Consider the following 8,307-nt stretch of genomic DNA (forward strand, 5'->3'; position numbering starts at 1 on the left):
CACTATTATTCTACAATGTAGAAAATAGTACAAATAAAGAAAACCCCTTGAAAGAGTGTGCGTCCAATCTTTTGACTGGTACTGTATTTATGATCATATTCTATCTATTTATATTCTATAAGAGGAGTTATAAGTTCCACTCTGGGCCTATCGTTAATGTTTTACCACATTCCCTCTTCAGGCCAGGGTAACACTCTCACAGGGCTGGGAAATATATTGTGAATACTGGTATACCGGTATGGATTTTTACAATACCGTCTATGAAAGTTCAACAAATTGGACTACTTCACTGTCAGTTTTGGACAAGATTGGTTGAGAATAAAACCATCAGAATGGAGAAAGCCTATTAACATCACTTAGAATTCATTTGTTGCCATTCTAGGGTCATGCACTACTCATAAAACATATTTGTAACCTGTATTATTCAGAAGCATAAAATACTGTAAAATACCACCATACTGTCAAAAACGGGGGGGAAAGATTGTCATATTATATTTTGGCCATATCGCCCAGCCCTACACTTTTAGGGTGAACATTTTCCCCACAGTCATCATAAAAGCTTCRCTGTTACCATCGAGCTGAGATGTTTTCTCTACAAAGAGGCGTAGTCCTTGTTCTCTAGGTTTAGTCTTGTAGACTGTATGCCTACCTGGCTYTAGGATGTTTGAGGCATTGGAAATGTATATCTTATGACTACGTCTCCTTATCCACAGGTTGCAACCTTGACTGAACTTAAATACATGCAGCTTCTTTTCAAGATGAAGTCTGTCCTGATCACAAAGCAAAACAGAAATGACTATAAAGATCATGATGATCATTTCTTGTAATCCAGCAGGATCATTATTTATGGTTACTCCTCTCTCTGGTCTGGTCCATCGAGGGTCAACAAAGATAGCGGTAATGTTRCTCTACTGCCCCGGCTTAACTGCCAGATTCAATATTTTGTGATGTGAGTTTGCACAAAGTATAATGGTTTATTAACAGGGTTATAATTCTCTGGGACATTCTCAAGGACATGAAGATACAGACAGCCCACCCTGTCTGCACTGCCTGTCACAGTCAGATCCCATATGGCCAGGGCAATGTGTTTGGGTAGAGTAGGACTGGCTTCTCTCCCCTCTTCCTAGTCGGCGGTAGGACCAGGTCTGTCTCTATGACTAAATACGTTTTTGGGCTGTCAAAAGGCATTCCATTTTCTGTTCTCTCATTTCCACCTTTTACTTTTCGTATTCTAATTCCCTTTCCATTTCTCTCTTCACTGAACCATTGGATTGGCTAGCAAGTTGAGCTGAGCTCTTGTGGTCCATTCACAAGAGCAGATGTGGAGCTTCGCACTCATTCCATCAGCATCAGGCTGAGGTGTGTCTGGGGCTTAGAGTTTGTAGTGGTATTAGAGGCTGTGTGTATGGTCCATTTGCTTGGTCAATGACCTGTCCTGCTTATCTACCCGCAGTGGGCCTGCACAGCCTGCAGCTAAAGAGCAGCTCAGGTCTGCATGGTCATTTCTCTTCACATACCGTGGACTGCCAGACAAAGGGCAGGCAGGCTGCAGGAGCTGCTTAACATGACACGAGGCTGCAGCAACTGGTTAACACAACACAGTATCAAGTCAGAGAGTTGTGGCAAAAGAGTGTTTTTCCTCCGAGGCCAATTATTCATGAGATGCAGCAGAGGAAGCAGTCAGGTCTCAGCAGGCAGAGGGGATATTGGAAAATGTAGACAAACTGAGTGCAGTGCCTGTGACAAGTTTCCACTGCACATGGGTTGTTTTTAACCCAGCTTTTATGTGCGTGTAATGTATGTCACCAACCACTTCATTCATAACGTAGGGCTATAAATGAGGGAGAACATAGATAGTCTACTGTAACTGTGAACTGTTGAAACGTGTTCTACTAAACAGGAAAGTTGGTATATAAGATGTATATAATGTCAAGTTCCACCATCTTGTTCTCTCAACACTCTCACAGATGTTAGTGCAAGTTGTATTGATTATTATTACACAAGTAGAAATCAGGTGAAAAACATCCCATGTGACAGTCCATCTAGATTCTAGATATAGGCAGTATTATTATGACTGATCTAAGATCTAAGAGGAGTAGTTAAGTGAACCCCATATCCCCAAATAAACCACACATGATGAAATCCTGCCTTTTACTCATCATTTTGTTCTTTATTTCCTGTTGCTTCCCTGACAAAAAGCTCTTTCCTGTTGTATTTCTGAGCTGCATTTCATATTCAGTGTCTTTCAACTGCATTCTGCATTATGCTGAAGTGCTGTTAGTGCCTAAAGGGATAGGACACCTCCGGGACTTCAGTTCTATGTGCAATGCATCTTCTATTATTCAGGGTGGTAATGCAACCCTTTATTTCAATCAACACTGAGACTTTTAATTGTCTTTATCTCTGAACTAAAATAACTGTTTACTTAAACCATCAGGTGCATTCACTATCAAGAAGTACAAAATACTGGACAAAAGATCCATGATACTTCAACATGTAATTTTATTATATTGTGTGTACTTAGAACCACTTAGAATATAAAAGGAAATGGAATGAATTGATTGCGTAAGGTGGATGTACCTGTTGCCTAACATTCATTTATTGTTTTAACTTCTGCTCTGGTATTGGCTCTGCCAGTGTGGGATCCTGAACTCTGACTCAGTCCTGCTTCACGTGCATTCCTTTTTCACTGAGGCACACACAGTATCTCGCTGGCGCACCTGAAAGCCACATTGTTTCATGCATGTTTGCCTGTCGCCCCTCTCCTTCTCCTACTTGCTCTGCCTTTAGCACACGTTTCGAAAGACCCTGTTTGCATGCACTGCAATCACTTCCTTTTTTGTCCTTTTTATACGGAGCTGTCACCAAGATGTCAACTGCTAAGCGAGACAAACAACACATCCCAGAATCCCCTAGAAGTCACAGCCTCTGAGACGTGAGGAGTTCAAGACACATTGTTCAGTATGAGCTGGCCATTGCACACTCCCCAAACTCTCTTCAATTATACCACACAGTGAAGCTGCGTTGTGAGGGTCCAGTAATGTAATCCCCCTAAATCAAAATGCWAATCAGGCCTATTCTCAATCCTGCACGCTCCCTTCTTTTTTTGAAGATGGCTAGCTGTGATGGTGTTCTTGTGGTTTGTGTAGGAAGAAACCTTACTTTTACCATTTAAGTCAAGACACAAAACAGGTCATAAACTCTACAAGTTCACTCCCTATGCCACACAGTTGTCAGTATGGGGAAAAAACTATTCTAGTACATCGTCTGGATGTATGGTAATATGATTATTGATAATAGCACATGTAAACATTATATAATGTTACGTTATTGGAATGTTTGCCATAGAATGTAGTATGGGACATAATATCACATTTTATTCTGTCACAAAGCGATTAAGATCAATATACCAATCATTTACTGCAGTTAACATTCCAATACCAATATAAACAAGAGATGTTGTTGTCCCCCATACAGCTCCAAACTTCTTCAGAGTGATAGGCCCACCAGGCCTCATGACATGCCATGCGAACACTGTAAACCTCCCATTCAGCCAGCCAGCTATTTACACAACTGACTGAGGGGCCAGGCCCGGGTGTTTTCATACACTGATAAATGGTGCAGAGACGAGGAGGAGATGAACCCTGCACCGCCTCATGTGTTTCTCTCAGTGGACCTCATGGTGTATGGCACCGCTGGCAGCTCCTTACACTCAGGTCCTAATGAGCTCCATAAAGTGAGGGGCCCCTCCCATGCCTGGTCAGGTCCATAGGGTTTCTGGTTGTTGTTTCTATGTGTGGGATGTTGTACAGACAGACGGCCACTGTAGCCATGTCAGAAGATCATTAACATGGAAGCCAGATYMAATGGATGTTATGCCATGACTTTGTYACCCTTTATGTAGGATCTGGGGTGGAATTACTGTAGCTTGTTAGTGTAAACCACTGATAGGATTAGATAGATTTGTTTATTAGTCACATGCACAGAGTTGCAGATGTAATCGCAGGGTACAGTGAAATTCTTATGCTCCAACAGTGCAGGTTAAAAAAAGAGAAGTGGGCCTCCCGGATGGCGCAGGGGTCTAAGGCACTGCATCGCTGACCAGGTCGTCAGGTGTACGGGTTGGATGTGCATTGTGTCAAGAAGCAGTGCGTCTTGTTTGGGTTGTGTTTCGGGGGGACGCATGGCTCTCGACCTTCGCCTCTCCCGAGTCCGTACGGGAGTTGCAGCGATGAGACAAGACTGTAACTACTACCAATTGGATACCATGAAATTGGGGAGAAAAAAGGGGGTAAAAATTTAAATTAAATAAAAAAGAGAAGTGAATGAGACAATAATAGAAAATACAATACAAATATATACACATTTACAACTGTAGCAATGATAAGTGTCCATTGGAGGGTGGGGCGAGGATAAATGTCCATTGGGGGGTGGTGGCACTATAAGTGTCCATTGGGGGGTGGGGGCAGGATAAGTGTCCATTCGGGAGGTGTACAATATCCATAGGGGGAGCAGCAGAGGGGAAGTGAGAAGTGGATGAGACAATAATAAGGGGGACAGGGATATCAGATAGCTGCCTAGTGGCTATTCAGCAGCCTGATGGTCTGGGTTAGAAGCTATTGGCATGTCTGACAGTTTTTGCCATGATTCTCCCATACAGCCTGAGTCTGAGTGATGGAAGCGGGGAGAGCAGGCCGTGGCTCGGTTGGCCGAGGAGGTTGTACTGTCTAGTGCATGAGTTCTGGCTTCATGGGTTTGGGGAAATATTGCATTTGTTGGATTTGATAAGCACAGTGGATGGTTGTCTTCTCTTCTAATACAGCCCATATACTGAGCATAAAAACGTTCAACCTGTTTGAGGTGTGTCCCAGTCTGTTGGACCACTCTGAAACTGATTCATTGTTTTCTGAGCCAAAGGTATTAAAATGTCAACATTACCTCAGGGCCTGTGTGTTCTTTCAAAATGCAAAAGCCAAACAGCATAGTAAGTTATGAGAAATGGCAGATGAGCAGAGAACTGTGAAAGACACCGATTGTATAACAAGGGAAGAGGGGTCATTGTTCCATTTAGAGTTTTGGCTTCAGACTAATCCCCCTCTGACATGTTCATTTGTTTAAATAATTTTTTACCCCGTTTTCTCCCCAATTTTGTGGTACCCAATTGGTAGTTACAGTCTTGTCTCATAACTACCGTACGGACTCGGGAGAGGCAAAGGTTGAGAGCTTTGTGTCATCCAAACACAACCAAGCCGCACTGCTTGGTAACCCGGAAGCCTGCCACACCTACGTGTCAGAGGAAACACCATGCACTGCACCCGGCCCGCCACAGGAGTCACTAGTTCGCAATGGGACAAGGACATCCCTGCCGGCTAAACCCTCCCCTAACCCGGACGACGCTGGACCAATTGTGCACCGCCCCATGGGTCTCCCAGTCCCAGCCGGCTGCGGCAGAGCCTGGACTCGAACACAGAATCTCTAGTGGCACAGATAGCGATGCAGTGCCTTAGACCACTGCACCACTCAGGAGGCCCTCTGACATATTCATAAGTCCGCTGGAGTGTCTGCCTTTGTCAAATATGCAAACACAAAGGAATCAAACTATGAAACATAGTATTTTCCAATACATTTGTTTAGACTGGGATCGTGAGGGTGGCTGTCTAGATCTTACAGATAGATGTCTGTTCTCTCTCTGGTTCTCTGGGCAGTTTGTTACAGTCTCACCATTCCATCCCAGGTCTGTACTAGTAGTGTAAGGTGAGAGATATCAGAGCAGGTAACAATAGAGAGGTGGATGGGTGATGTACCTGTGGGTGAATAACACACATGAATAGGTTCCACATGGATAGTGTCTTGTCTCAACGCTAATTGCTGTCAAAGTATCAGATCCCATTTTATGGTTATCAAGTATCTTTGATGTTGGATAAAAGTTTTCTAACTAAAACTCAATGATGCATGATCTGAACATAACACCCCTCTGGTCTTATGTTTTACACCATAAACGTACATACCAACATTACTTATTTAGCCAACTTAGAAAGAATACTTTTAATGCTTTTGTACACTCTTCATCCAATATTTAATTTTTTATTTTATTTCACCTTTATTTAACCAGGTAAGCTAGTRGAAAACAAGTTCTCATTTACAACTGCGACCTGGCCAAGATAAAGCAAAGCAGTGCGACACAAACAACAACAGAGTTACACATGGAATAAACAAGCGTACAGTCAATAACACAATAGAAAATCTATATACAGTGTGTGCAAATGGCGTGAGGAGGTAAGGCAATAAATAGGCCATAGTAGCGAAGTAATTACAATTTAGCAATTTAACACTGGAGTGATAGATGAGCAGATGATGATGTGCAAGTAGAAACACTGGTGTGCAAAAGAGCAGAAAAGTAAATAAAAACAATATGGGGATGAGGTAGGTAGATTGGGTGGGCTATTTACAGATGGGCTATGTACAGCTGCAGCGATCGGTTAGCTGCTCAGATGGCTGATGTTTAAAGTTAGTGTGGGAAATATAAGTCTCCAGCTTCAGCAATTTTTGCAATTCGTTCCAGTCATTGGCAGCAGAGAACTGGAAGGAAAGGCGGCCAAAGGACGTGTTGGCTTTGGGGCTGGTGAAATATACCTGCTAGCGTGCTACGGGTGGGTGTTGTTATCGTGACCAGTGAGCTGAGATAAGGCGGAGCTTTACCTAGCATCGACTTGTAGATGACCTGGAGCCAGTGGGTCTGGCGATGAATATGTAGCGAGGGCCAGCCGACTAGAGCATACAGGTCGCAGTGGTGGGTGGTATATGGGGCTTTGGTGACAAAAAGGATGGCACTGTGATAGACTGCATCCAGTTTGCTGAGTAAAGTATTGGAAGCTATTTTGTAAATGACATCGCCGGAGTCGAGGATCGGTAGGATAGTCAGTTTTACGAGGGTATGTTTGGCGGCATGAGTGAAGGAGGCTTTGTTGCGAAATAGCAAGCCGATTCTAGATTTTATTTTGGATTGGAGATGTTTAATATGAGTCTGGAAGGAGAGTTTYCAGTCTAGCCAGACACCTAGGTATTTGTAGTTGTCCACATATTCTAAGTCAGAACCGTCCAGAGTAGTGATGCTAGTCGGGCGGGCGGGTGTGGGCAGCTAACGGTTGAAAAGCATGCATTTGGTTTTAAGAGCAGTTGGAGACCACGGAAGAAGTGCATTGTGCCATAATAGGCTTTGTCTGCATTATAACCTTGAGGTTCTCATTAGACATCCCAAAATAATTACAGAACTTTCTCATAGCACCTCTGTGCATTTATACAATACATTGAAAATATTGAATAGCCATTGTTAGTCCTCTGGTTTTGATTTATCCAATCATAATCAAACACATAAAACAGATAGCCTCCTGCCAGGCTTCCAGGATGGAGGCAGTAATGTATACTGCTGCTATGTCTCAGATCCAACACCTGACACTGGATACCTACTGTATACAGGTACAGTGTGTATACTAACACACACACACCACAACCCACCCACACAACACACACACACACACACACACACACACACACACACACACACACACACACACACACACACACACACACACACACACACACACACACACACACACACACACACACACACACACACACACACACACACACACACACACATACACACACACACAGAGAACTACCACACTATCAGAACTCTAATATTTGAAGGTTCAGTGACTCCAGAGTAGATGAACCCAAAATAGGGCGCAGGTGTCAATCAAGTCATGGTCATGGGACACTGCATTGCTAGGGGGGATGTTTGTTTGTGTTTTAAACAAGAGGAGAAAAAAATGTCAGCGCCAAACTGACTTTCCAGACCAATAAGCAAGGCTCCAAGCATCCTGACACACTACAATCATCCATTTCCTGATTTGGCTGCTTTACAGTAGGATAGAATTTATATTTGGCATTCAGAGCCATTGAACATTGTATACAGGAACCATGACAACAACATACAAGCCAAGCACAGCATGCATGCAGACACGAAAGCACCCGCATCCATAAGCATACACAGCATACTGAGCGCACTAACTCAAAAGGAGAAACTACTTCAGGTGTTTCCACATTTTCTTTTGTTTCTAACATCCTGGAGTAGGAGTCCAGATTGACCAGGTTCTTATGACGCTCTGATTTTCCACCATATACAGTCGGCTACCTTGGTGGTTCCAGCAGTTTTCCTACAAAGACAGATTATAGCTAAACTAAACTCCTTACTGTATGGATTCCTAGATACCACACACACTGTAAACCAACCAGTGTTAGTAT

Source organism: Salvelinus sp. IW2-2015, unplaced genomic scaffold, assembly GCF_002910315.2.
Source record: "Salvelinus sp. IW2-2015 unplaced genomic scaffold, ASM291031v2 Un_scaffold2717, whole genome shotgun sequence".
Taxonomy (NCBI): Eukaryota; Metazoa; Chordata; class Actinopteri; order Salmoniformes; family Salmonidae; genus Salvelinus; species Salvelinus sp. IW2-2015.